The sequence below is a fragment of the Corvus cornix genome, chromosome 4, assembly GCF_000738735.6.
Source record: "Corvus cornix cornix isolate S_Up_H32 chromosome 4, ASM73873v5, whole genome shotgun sequence".
NCBI classification, from domain to species: Eukaryota; Metazoa; Chordata; class Aves; order Passeriformes; family Corvidae; genus Corvus; species Corvus cornix.
Genome location: NC_046334.1, coordinates 41827067 through 41839594, shown reverse-complemented (window position 1 = coordinate 41839594; position 12528 = coordinate 41827067). Strand labels below are relative to the sequence as shown.

Sequence of the window (12528 nt, the reverse complement as noted above, 5' to 3'; positions counted from 1 at the left end):
TTAATGCATTCCACCAATAAACATCTTTTTAAGTGTATGAAAAGCCTGTTCAAAAGAAAATACAAGTATTGCAAAAACTTTTGTTGAATTAGGCAATAACGCCCTATTTACAGTTTCTTTTACTTAAAGCCAGGACCAAAATACTTGTGGTCTATACAATTGCTTTCAACATTTCACACTTAGTCAAATGGGGTGAGAATGTAAACAAGCATATCTAAATTAGTATTGTGAACTTACTAGTTTGTATATTTTGCAAGTTTGTTTGAATTTGTTGCTTTGAACTAGAATGGCATGATTTATATTGAAGAACCCCCTCAAAAATATTCTTTGTGAAGTGCTTCCAATACAGGAAAAAAATACTCCCCCCCCACCCTTGTCTTAGATACATTACAATATTATGTACCTTCTCCTCTTTATCCAGCTGATCTATTACTTTGAGGGTACTGCATTTCTGAAAAGCTGGAAGAAACATTTGTACATCACCCATAGATCAAAAGTTCACATTCAATGTATATGAAATGCTTAATTTCGTGCTCTACAAAATATCACAGCTTCCTTATCACCCTGTTCCACCCTCTCCACCCCTGCTTCTTCTCTCACTGAGATATCTGTACAAGGTTAAAGAGACAAGGTCAAAAAGAACTGAACAGTAGACGGTCCTCTACCAAACACTTAGAAAACAATCAGTCTTATCCCCAGCTAATTCTGAAATCTGGGCAGGTGGTTAGTCCTGTAAGGGGCCTGATCTGCACAGAGTGCAAATCAGTGTCACTTCACTGGAATAAAATTAGACCAACTTCACACCACCTAAGAATATGCTTTGGGATTTAGTTTAGCTAATGCCAGAGCTAATGCCAGAGCTAAGAAAAAGCAATCCTTGATTCTTAAAACCAAGGTCAACTTAGGCAAGCGGTAAGTTATTGCTTGTTTTCTTTGTTTATCATTCCAGCGTTGTTATTTTATCTTTTATTAAGAAAGGAAAGATAAGTGCTTTAAGGTGTATCTCTCAATGCCTAGAGCATTTTATAGGTCTGTGTAGACAACTGATGCTATTGTCAAAGTCAATAATAAGAAAATGTACTCTGTAAATTGCATTTTATTCTCACAGTTTAAGGATTTTAGTATTTTTAAATAGCTGCAGGGATTCATAATGCAGGTATATGAAAATTAGAATTTCTTCTTATTTTGCAAACATTTTATTATGCATGCTATAGGCAAGCTAAAAATGATAGGCACAGCAGTGATTAGGAATGGATATATTTTTGCCACATTATAATGCACAAACAAGTTTTATGTTTTTCTACATAGTACTAGAAGCTCAAATTTATTGAGTCACAGAATCTTATCACTCAGCTTTTAAATTAAAGCAGCATTCATTGATTTATATCAGACATAAAGAAGTTCCCTTGTCGCAATTCTTTCTGATACACAGGGTATAATTCCAATAAAGTATGAGAGTATGCAATAGGGTCATTAAGAATTATTTGCATGCATGTAGAAAGAAAAGCAAAATATGTTCATTTTTACTGATAGCCTCTTCAAAGTGACAGCTTCTTATTATCTCTTATTACATACTAAAAAACATTCAACAAATATGATTGAACAATTTTTTACTTTATAGGGTTTACAGATAAAATATAAATGCAATACACCTAAAAGTTAGAAACACATCTGTGAGAAAAGGATGCAATCATATCTTCTCTTGTTAAATATGACAGGGTAAAGATCATGACAGAGACTACTTTGATAGCTAAAAATTCACTCACTTGTCTGACTAGTAATAAGTAGGCATCTTATCCTATTTTCTAAAAGTAGTGAACAAATGCCCAGACAGTAAGTTTAAAAAATAGGTTAAAGTGTGTGGTTAATTAATTTTGACTTTTTTTGAGGCTGCAGGTTGCACATATGGGCACTCTTGTGAGCTGTATTTGTTCCCATGAAGAAAGCTTGCATATCATGGTTACTGTGTATATGTATATATATTCTTGATTATACTTCATATCTATTGGGATCCTCATATTCACTACGAATAGTGAACATTTCCAGAGGTGCTGTAGTAAATAGCAACTGTAGAAAAAGCACCATTGTTTGCTCCAATACTTATAATCCTCCTTCAACACCACCTTCCCCAACCCAAACTAACAACTAAAGCAAAACGATTGTTTATTTGAAACTGTTCAGAAAGTTGGAAAAGACCTCCAAGGTCATCAAGTCCAAGCTTTGACCAAAACCCCCCATGCCAACTAAACCATAGCATGAAGTGTATTTGTCTTCTGAACACTTGCAGGGATGGTGACTTCACTTCACTGTCCTCTTCCAATGCTTAACCACTCTTTCGGTGAAGAAATTTTTCTTAACATCTAACCTGAACTCCACCTTGGCTCAGCTTGAGGCTGTTTCCTCTTGTCCTATTGCTAGCAGTCTGGGAGGAGAGGTTAATCCCCACCTCCAGCCTTGCCACCATCATGTTTCTGTGATTCTTCATTTCTTAAGAAATTTTAATCAAGATTCCCAAAAGGGAAATGAGTCCCATTTTTATTCCAGAATTTCATTAAACTAAATGCTTATTTCTGCAGACTACCGTTGACTTGGGATGTTGAAATTAAAAACAAATTTCTCCTGTTTATTGAGAAGGTTATGGAAAAAAGCACAGACCAGAATGATCAGAATTCAGAAACAGTGACAATATTGGAAACCTTCTATATTAAGACACTTTACAATATACCCAGCAGTCAATTTTTAAAATTAGCCCACCAATGCTAAGATATTTCCTCATGATAAATAAATGCCTCCTATAAAATCAGAGAGCCCATTAAATGCATATATTCTAGTTTTTAAATAAAACAGAGCAATATAGTATATGATTTTGATATTGCATTTGTAAACTTTTGATATGAGGCTTACTGCTATTGTTTCAAATAACCCAGGTACCCTATATGTAAATGTCATATAAAATGGACTCCAGTCAATTCCTAAGAGGGCCCAAAATACTCTCTCTGGGTTGAAGAAAAATGCATGGAAAAGAAACATACGCATTGGGGATTCTTTTTCTCTAGTAATTTGATTTGACAATGTGCTGGGTGCTTGCTATTATTTCTTATTTCAGTTGTCCCCAGTTTTCAGGAAGGAATTATCATCTCTGTCATTTAATGCACTGCAATTCCATAAACATGAATGGGGATAATTTAATGAATATTCTGATGCTAGGTGGATCTTGGTGGTGAAACTGAACAGAACAGAGTAGGAATTAGATCAATAGAATTGCAAACATTAAAAAGAAGGAAATTGCTTCACAGTTACAGTACTAAGCTCTTCTAAATTTTATTGTGTAAAACGCTCTTCATGCTATTTTAATTAATAAAACTGTTATCTACAATTTCATTAAATAAAATCCATGTGTCTATTATTCAGGTTGAAAAATGGTGGAAGTCCCTTAGATAATGGAACAACTTGAATAGAATAAAAAAAAAGCATCAGAAATGCTCCATCTGTAAGGATTTTATTAGCTCTTCTATTTCTGTTCAAAGTCAGCTCGTTAGTATATCTTGCATGGGAAACAGTATTTAAATTAACTTGGCTGTCTTTGCATGAAAGATGATGTGAGATGACTATGTGAGCTTTTCAGCTTTCCAGCAGACTGGCAATAACAAAAACCAGCAACATTGTTTATATCTTAGTAATAACATCTCTTTCTGTAATCAATATTTGTGCATTGCTTAATTTCAAAAGAGCCCACTTTCTTAGGATTGCTTAGAGATGAGCAGTGAAGGAGTTGGAGAGGCACTATATTACACCAAAGGAGAGAGAGAGCTGCACTATATTATACCTCAGATTCTTGGTATTTCAGATAAAATTGTCTTTTATTCTTTTTGGTGGAAGATAAATTGCCATGGTGTATGGTCGTGAATTATAAATAAGTATACGGGCAGTCTTTTTAGAACACCTTTCTAACACTAAGACATTTGCATGTCACAATTACTGACCTGGAGTCAAGCTGAGTTTTGCTGGTTTTCCTCCAATAATCTGGAAAAAATTCAAAGGACCTCATGATAAATTATAAAACTCCAAGGCTGAGTCTAAAGCAGAGTTACTGGCAAATGCCATGCTGATTTACCTGACATTAAGATGAACATGCAAAAAGACGAATAGAATAAAAACTTTTTTCATCACAAGGCTAACTCCACTCTTTACTAACAGCCCTGAAATTTCACCACCTTAGCTAATATACAGCATCTGGATAACTTATTATCTAGGGTATAGATTTTTTCTATTGGACCTGATTTGACCTTTACTCCACCACACTCATTTGCAGGCACTAGTGGAAATCACCCTTAACCTTACAGGTGCCTTCCAGTGCTTCTTAACAATGCTGTTTATTCTTTTCAAATAAACCACTGCTGATCAAATCAGCAACAGATCTAATTTTCCTTAACACATTTCTGGCATTAGGAGCAAAATTATAGAATAAATCATTATTAAAGTAAATTATTTAAAGCAAGAACTTTATCCCATTGTTCTGTGCACCTAAATAGACTCATATATTTTCCAAATTTTATTGGAATTTCTTTCAAACCAGTTTTAACTCTGCACTTGTGTCTTCACCTAGAGGACCTCAGAATGACAAAAAAACCCAAAATAAACAAAATGCGTAAGTGCTTTAAATTCTGATACAGTTCAAACATATTCTATTTCCTGTCTCAAAATGTTTTTACCTGCTCTGAACCTTTTACTGACAATTTTAAAGATAGGATTTAGAGAATTAAGTAAAATATATGCCTTAAAGCCCAATTCAATTTCCTAAGTTTCACAGAATACTACCCTACTATTTAATAAAATATCATACTGTGTTTGTCACAGGGAGCAGAAGTGATAGGAGAAATATTTTCCTTCATTTCAGCGCAGATCACACAAACCTAATTAGGATAAATATTTTTCTTAAATTAAGTTCATAACAAGATTTGTCACAGGCAGTTAAGAAAATATGTAGACAGTATGTCCAACAGAAAATATTTGCTGAAACTATTCTAAGTTTTGTTTATTTTTGCATAATTTACATATCATATAGTCTATGTTATTCATATATAGCAACAGGAATCCAAGTTGTATGAGGGTTTACTCATCAAGTCATTTGTAGTTACTCTTCGCATGGTGTATTCATCTGTTCAGGAGAACTGTCCATTCAAGATTTATATCTGATAAAATATAGATTGGTAATTGACACCCATGACATGTCTTTCACATAAATTGGGTGGCTGTCCCTTGGTAACAGTTTAATGCTAGCTAAAAATGATAACACTCTGAAGAACTTCTGCAGTTTGTGGTTTTGCACAGGAAGTGCAAGTGAATATAACAGTCTGTGATCTTTCTCAAATTATTTTTACAACTTTAGTGAATCACTGTATCACTGTAGGTGGTTTAGTACACTTACAATAGGAATCAAGAAATAATTTTAGCTATTTTGAGTGTGGAAAAAATAATTTCAACAGGAAATTTATGTCAATAATAATAAGATTTTGTATGTAAGATTTCTCCTGTCGACAGAAATATGTCTTTTCCATATTTTGAAATATGGGAAACATATTTCAAAAACCTAAACAATTTAATAAAATCCCCAAACACTAACCCACTTTTTCTTTTATTTTAAGGCCTGCCTAGTGGGTTAGGAGATAAAAAGCAGGTATGATTTTTATTTCTCCCTGCTAGATACAATTGCAGATTTAGAGAACTGCATGCTTTCCTTTTCGAGACAATGTTTCAACTCTCAATACACAGAATCCTGAAAGCAATGAAAGAATGAAAAAAAAAAAAAAAGAGAGAGAAAGGAAGCTTGACAGCTGTTATTTTTAGTTAAGGATATTATAGTTTATAAAGAAAACTCCCAGAGAAGAATGCAATGTTTATGTGCACATTCCTTACAGATGATAGTCATTAAAGAGAGGCTTTGTGGTTAACCCCTGTCAATGGGAATGTATGGATTCTGGTAGGAAAAAGAATTATACACTACCACAATTTGTAGGAAAGTTTTATTTTTAAAGTATTGACTACATGCTTATGAAAAAAGAAGTTTGAGGAGAGCAGTAGGGAAGCGAGGATTTGTTCTTGCTCTTCTTCACATCAGTAGATGAAATAAGCCCCTCTTGATTTAATAGAGGAAAATCTAGTTTAGGAAATTTTCTGCTTAAGGTAGAGAGCCTTTTCTAATTTTATATTCAATTTACAGTACATTTCTATATCATCAACTTAGGGTACTTTTTAAGAAAAAAAACCAAGTAATTTTAAATGTTTTACAGCAGCTTCTCTAGGTCAGAAAGATATTTTGGTAAATATCAGATGTTTGGCTATTATGATTCCCTTAGGGTTTACTTTGTATCAACAGCTTAATAAATTATTCTGTAATAGAAGCTGAATCAGACACATATAATTATTTAAAATTGTAGAATAATAATCACTACTGTCTCAAGTAAATCATAATATTACAATGAAAATGCTTTCCTCCTCTATTTGATGGATTGACTTTCTGAAGAAAAAATAAAATAGAATGACTGAATGAATGACAGAATCATGGAAGAAACTCCCTTTGGGGTTTTCATAAAAAATTTTTCTTTCCAGCAGTCATATAGCCCTTCTGTCACTTCAACTAGGATGAAACAATATAAAACAATTTGCACAGTATTCCACATGGTATTGCACATTGATACACCTCCCCCAGAAGTCTGAACACACACCTAATCTTAATCAGGTAGTAATAAGCTTTAAAGAGAAAGAAGCTGATATATAAAGTTTAATCTCTTATGTCTTAAGGACAATCAGGGCTAAGTTTCAAAAAGATGATTTAAAAAGCCATGTAAAAAACTGTAATGTGGCTGAAATAGTCATTTTTGCAGAAAAAATTATGAGATATACAAATATATGCATGCACAAATCCAACTATTTTGTAGGAACAAATAACTTGTCCAGTTTTAATTGCATTTGATATTGCATAACAGCAGATATCACACATGAGCAGAATTTTGAAAAAGCACATTCTCAGAGGAAAACTGAGATTCTGCTTTATAAAATTATTAGAATGTCTCTGAAGAATCATCTGATGTTCTAGGATTCTCATTAAGTGGGTTACATTCTGAAATGTTCCAAAGTTAATTGTCCCATTCTCATTGAAGTCAATAGCAATCAGTGCTGATCTGTACAAAAGATTCAACCTTATTTAGGCAATTTTTTGGTTTTAGGCGCTTTCTTCACTGAAAGGATAGTTAAGCCCTGGAATGATCCAGGGAAGCAGTAGAGTCACCATACCTGGGATTGTTCAAGAAATGAGTGGATGTGGCACTTAGTGCCACGGCCTAGCTGAAAAAAGTGGTGATTGGTCAAGGATTGGACTCAGAGTTCTTGGAAGTCTTTTCCAACCTCAATGACTCTATGATTCTATTCTACCATCTCCAACTACCTAGCGTAGCATCTTAACCTGCCTATGGGAGGAACTGCTTGTGTGAAGTTAACTGGGATATCTTTGATACAGCATGGCACAAGGTGGTGTAGAAACATCCTGCTGTAAATCAGCAGAGGGGAAGTGACCAGCTGCTGGGGATGTCACTGCTGGTGTTCTGGAGCATGTTGTATGATGGATCTCTTAATTTTGGAAGATCGCAGTGAGTTAAAAAAGCTAAATAAACATTGGGTTTCAATCCGCTAGTGTTACAGCTTTGCATACAGAGTTGATACAGGCCCAGATCATCAGTTGTTATTAAGTGGGTATCAGTGGAGCAACATGAACTTGAAGATGCCTTGATTTACACTTGAAGTTTGTTTGGGTTTGGATTGATGGCTTAGGGGTTTTGTTTGGTTTGGTTTTTCTAGTTGTTTTTTTTTTTTGGGGGGGGGGGGGGGGCAAGTTGTCCTTCCTATTTCTTATCTTATAATCTGTGGTTTTTATATCTTTAGTCTGCCCATCTGCCCAGCCTTCTCTTTACCTATTCACCTGTGTTTGGGCACTACATGTTGTTGTAGGATGTGAATTAACTTAATATATAAACCTCAAAAGGTAATAATCCCATCTTGCAAGACTTTGTTTAGACCTCATCTAAAATCAGCATGAGCAGGATATGTAAGACTGGAAAAAAGACTTAATGAGGACAGACTTAATAATATACAACTACATGAAGGGTTAGTGGGGGAAGTGAAGATATGAACCAAGAATGAACTCACCTTCATTGCTGTATTCAAATATAAATTGTATGCATAACCTAAAATGATGAACACAGATATGAAAGGGGAAGAAAAAGGGAAGTGTTTAAAGTTTGTTGAGACAGAAAGAGATGTGTCAAAATTTTGCACACAACATTTATTATTCTTACTCTAAGCATAAAATAACTGTATCGTATCAGTTCCTCCTTACAAAAAATAGGAAAATGCTGAGACATGGGAAAGAAAAGCCTGGTAAAAAACATTCCTCAGTTACAAATGCAGCACTGCATTACATGGTGTCACTGCTTAAAACATAAGAATTATTTCAAACCCTTTCTGCAGTTTCTAAAAGGCCTTTAACTGTATTGTCACCACCAGACAAATCATGTCTTTTTCTTTCTAACTGGAAGATGCAACTTTATAACTGAATTAAAAAGCTACTGTGAAACAATGATCCAGAGCACTGTCTGAAAACATTTATTAGGACAGTCCTTCATTCTGTGGTTGTACATGCTCAGGGCACAGTTTTTGACAGGGACTAATGGAAAATTACATTTTGATGTCTAAAGATAGTTGCGAAAACAAGAGAGAAAAAATTGATTTTTTTTTTTTTTTCAGTGTATTACAGTGCTTTGTAGTGGGAAAGAGCTGCTTTTAAAATAGTAAGATGCAGATGAGAGTGTGTAATCTTACCACCTCCTCTCTTAGAAGGCGGAGCAGAATGATAGCAGGGAATTTGAAAACTTTAAAATTAGATAAAAAAGGATGAAGAAATGTTCTTCCCCAGAGAAAGCAGCCGATGACAAAGGTGTTATCTGTCATTTTACACTTCAGCAGTAATTAACCAGATCTTAGTCCCTACAACCATACTTACAGGTTAATCAGACTTGCCAGTCCTGGACTTCTCATGTTTTGCTAACTTCTTCTATAACCGATGCTGCTACTAAGCATAGATTCCAATTCTTGGATTCCTTGTCTTGTTTAACTAACCTAGTATTCAATTTTTAGAGAGGTCTCTGTCTGGAAGTATAAAGAACATGCCTTACATTTTTCCCTCACAATGCACGTTATTTACTATAAGGAATTTTGCTAGTGTTCACTTCCTGAAGAAAAAGAAATAAACAAATATTTATATATCTATGTATCTCTTTACTTAAATATACACATATATGAAGATATATTTATATAGTAAAACATATGCATAAAGCATTTCTCAGAATCTAATATCAACCAGAAGAGGAGGAGATGCAACTAAAAGTAAAAAAGCAGATCACTCACTTCACCTCTCATACTAAGGAATAGCATGGTTTGATAACAACAGAGCAGTGGTGGAACTATACTGGAAAACAAAGACTATAAATTAGACTGGGTGTTTCAGAGATGGGCAAGGGACTGAGCCATAATCCAAGTTTTGAAGGACCTGACCCATGCAGCCTCTCACAGGTCTCAGCAACGGAATGTTTGGGGTCTCTGTGGCTTTTCACGCAGCTCAGATGATGAAGAATATGAAATAGGATTAAGATATGCTTCTCCAGTTTTCTTACACTTCTATGCTTTTTTTCTCTTCTGATGTCCCCAGACAATTCAGGACATAAAGAAGCCGGTTCCCACTCAGATGCATTGTAGAGAGACATTGTCTCTGAAGTTCTGCTACCACACAATGATCCCTTCTTTACTCACTGCAATTTGAGGAGATCACCACGGCAAATGTGGGAGATCTTGAGCACAGGAAAGCGTGCAGATGAAAAGAAAGGAAGACAGACCCAGATGATACACAGCATTTACAAAATACCCATTAAATGAAAACTTTTTCTAAAATCCCTAAGGTAAAGCCAGGTTGTGCCACAGAGTTTAGACATTTGAACCTAAAGAATAAGTAGAGAAAGGTAATCTAAAATCAGTTGAAACTGGGAAACAAAACAAAACAAAACAAATAAGCAAACAAAAAAATTCCTTATTCAACCTTCTGTAAACAATATGAGACCAAAGACTATAAACTCTTGATTTTATAAACCTGAGCTACAAAGCAAAGGCCAAGTTATTGGTATGTCACTTCTCTTTGAAATTAATTTTATTCTGCAGTTCAGCACAATTAAATCTTTAAGACATCAGTGGAAAGGAATGGGAGTTATTTGCTTTTTTTTTCCTCCCCCCTCAATGACATCTCTTCAGTAGCAGACAGGAATTTGCCCTCTGTTTTCAGTTTGTATAATATCATACTGTGCTTAAATAACCTACAGGGTGAAATTCAACCTGATGCAGCTTCAGTTCCTTCAGGAAAATACAGTTCTATTTTCCTTAGCAAGTTACTCTTCTGAGGTTTGATATAACATCTGAAATATTGCATTTTAAGGATCAAAGGAAATGTCACCCATGGGGTACAGTGATGCTGAAAAATACAGAAGCCACAACTCCTGACAGAGGAACAAAGTTTAAATAAAGATACAACAAACCCAACAATGCTGGGTCACAGTACACTGAGAAAAGTCAAGCAAACAAAAATGGGTCATGCTCCACTTACAGTCCTACAAACTACACCAGTAAACATCCTTTGAACAACAATAACTTTAGTCTACTTTTCTAAATGTTCAATGTATGTATTTTCTTTAGACAGAATCATATAAACAAGGCTTGTTTTTTTCTCTGAAGAGTTGCTTTTTTTTCTTTTCTGTCTATCTATATAATTGCTATGCACAATGGAAGCTCTGTTTCAAAGTTAAATTCAAGTAAGGAGGACTAATTAGTCAAATTTCTAAAAGGGTTAAGCTAGTCCACCTAAGTCTCAAGTACAGGCAGATAGGGCAGTCCTAGAATGTAAAGATGAAAATCAAATTTAAAAAAAATAAAAAATTACAGAAGATAAATTTTGGGATTTCTTATCTTAAAACAACTGTGCAAGCAGTACATAATTGCTACAAAAGATTGTTTTTTTCACAGCAAAGGATGTATCCAGTGAATGCATCATTGCTTTGCTTTTGTGTTATTCAATGTCAAACCTAACTTCTGCTACTGTATCTCTTATTCAGAGGAACAGTGTGTGGATCTGTAGACTGAAAACAGTTGACATAAGCAGAATGCTGTTTGCAAGTCTGCTTGGTCAGTCTTCTCATATTATTCACAACAGGCATTGAGGTCACATAGTGCTTTTTTGCATCTTGCTGGATGATTTGAATTTATTTTAAACAGGAGGATAATAATAAACAACAGGCAGTAATTAAGACCAAATGCTGCTGTATCTACTAATGCTTTTAAATGTGAAAATCAGATCTGTTTGAACTAATTTGTATTTTGAAGACTTAATGAGTTACTTGGATTCCAACTACACCTTTTTACCTGAGGAGAAAGAATATATTGTCTAGTCTTTGGGAAATATTTATTCCTACTTAGAATTAAACTATAGATAGAAAGTCTACAGATCTTAGTATTTGTACAAGAGAAGCATTCATTTTTCTGACATTCATTTTTTCCTTCAGAAATCCTGTAGTTGGTAGAATCATGTTCTCAAAATACTGTAAAGTCTGTGCTTCTCAGCGAGCCTCTTCACCCTTAAAGAGCTTCCTTCTAATTAAACTTTATATTAACAACTGAATGCAGACAGGTTTTCCTGCCTTCAATTATATGAAGTTAGTAATTCACTGGCTATATGCACATTAATTTACCTAGAACTTAATGGAATTTGCCTACCCAGTTTCAATTGATACTCACATTCGCAGAGCTATGCTGAAACTCCATTCACATTCCATATATTCTTGCCTGGTGAAAAAATAGTTGCACATGCATGTGATTGCCTCTTTGGATCCTTTTCAAAGCCTTCTTTAGGAATCTGAATACGCCCTTCTGTGGGAAAAACTGCAGAAACAAAAAAAGGAATGAAAAATTCTTTAAGACCATCCTTCCTCCCAGAAGTTTCTCAGAACCTGATTGAGGGCTTCAGATATAAGGGATCCTAAAAGAGCAGAAACGATCAAAGCCTCCAGCATCAAAACATTTTGGTTTCACCTTTCACTGCACCTCCTACTTACAGCTATTGGTGTAAAAAGAGTAAAGCACAGAGACAGAGGACACGCAGCCCTGGGAAAGAGGTTTAAATGGGATTCCACCCTGGAGGAAGCCTGGCAGAAAGGTTATCTAAGTTGTACTATTTTTCTGCTTTGATCCCTGCTGGGAAAATACACACCTTTCACTTTCTCAACATCTGCCATCCAGAGAAACTGCAAAGTATCTGCATCTACAAAAGAATTGTATGTTCTATATATACATGCACACAAATATACTCAAACATACTGAGAACATAAACCAGCAGATACTTACAGTGATTCATTCACTGTGAAATCATTCTCTGCCAAA

General features: G+C 34.8%; 1 long non-coding RNA gene across 1 annotated transcript; it reads right to left on the bottom strand.

The window, feature by feature from the left end:
• Positions 1–406: 406 nt before the first annotated feature.
• LOC109144881 lies at positions 407–12107 on the bottom strand. Its single transcript, XR_002045920.1, has 3 exons — positions 11887–12107; positions 8203–8240; positions 407–459 (listed from the first exon to the last, which is right to left on the bottom strand). It is a non-coding gene; the product is annotated as an uncharacterized LOC109144881 (long non-coding RNA).
• Between the last annotated feature and the right edge of the window lie 421 nt (positions 12108–12528).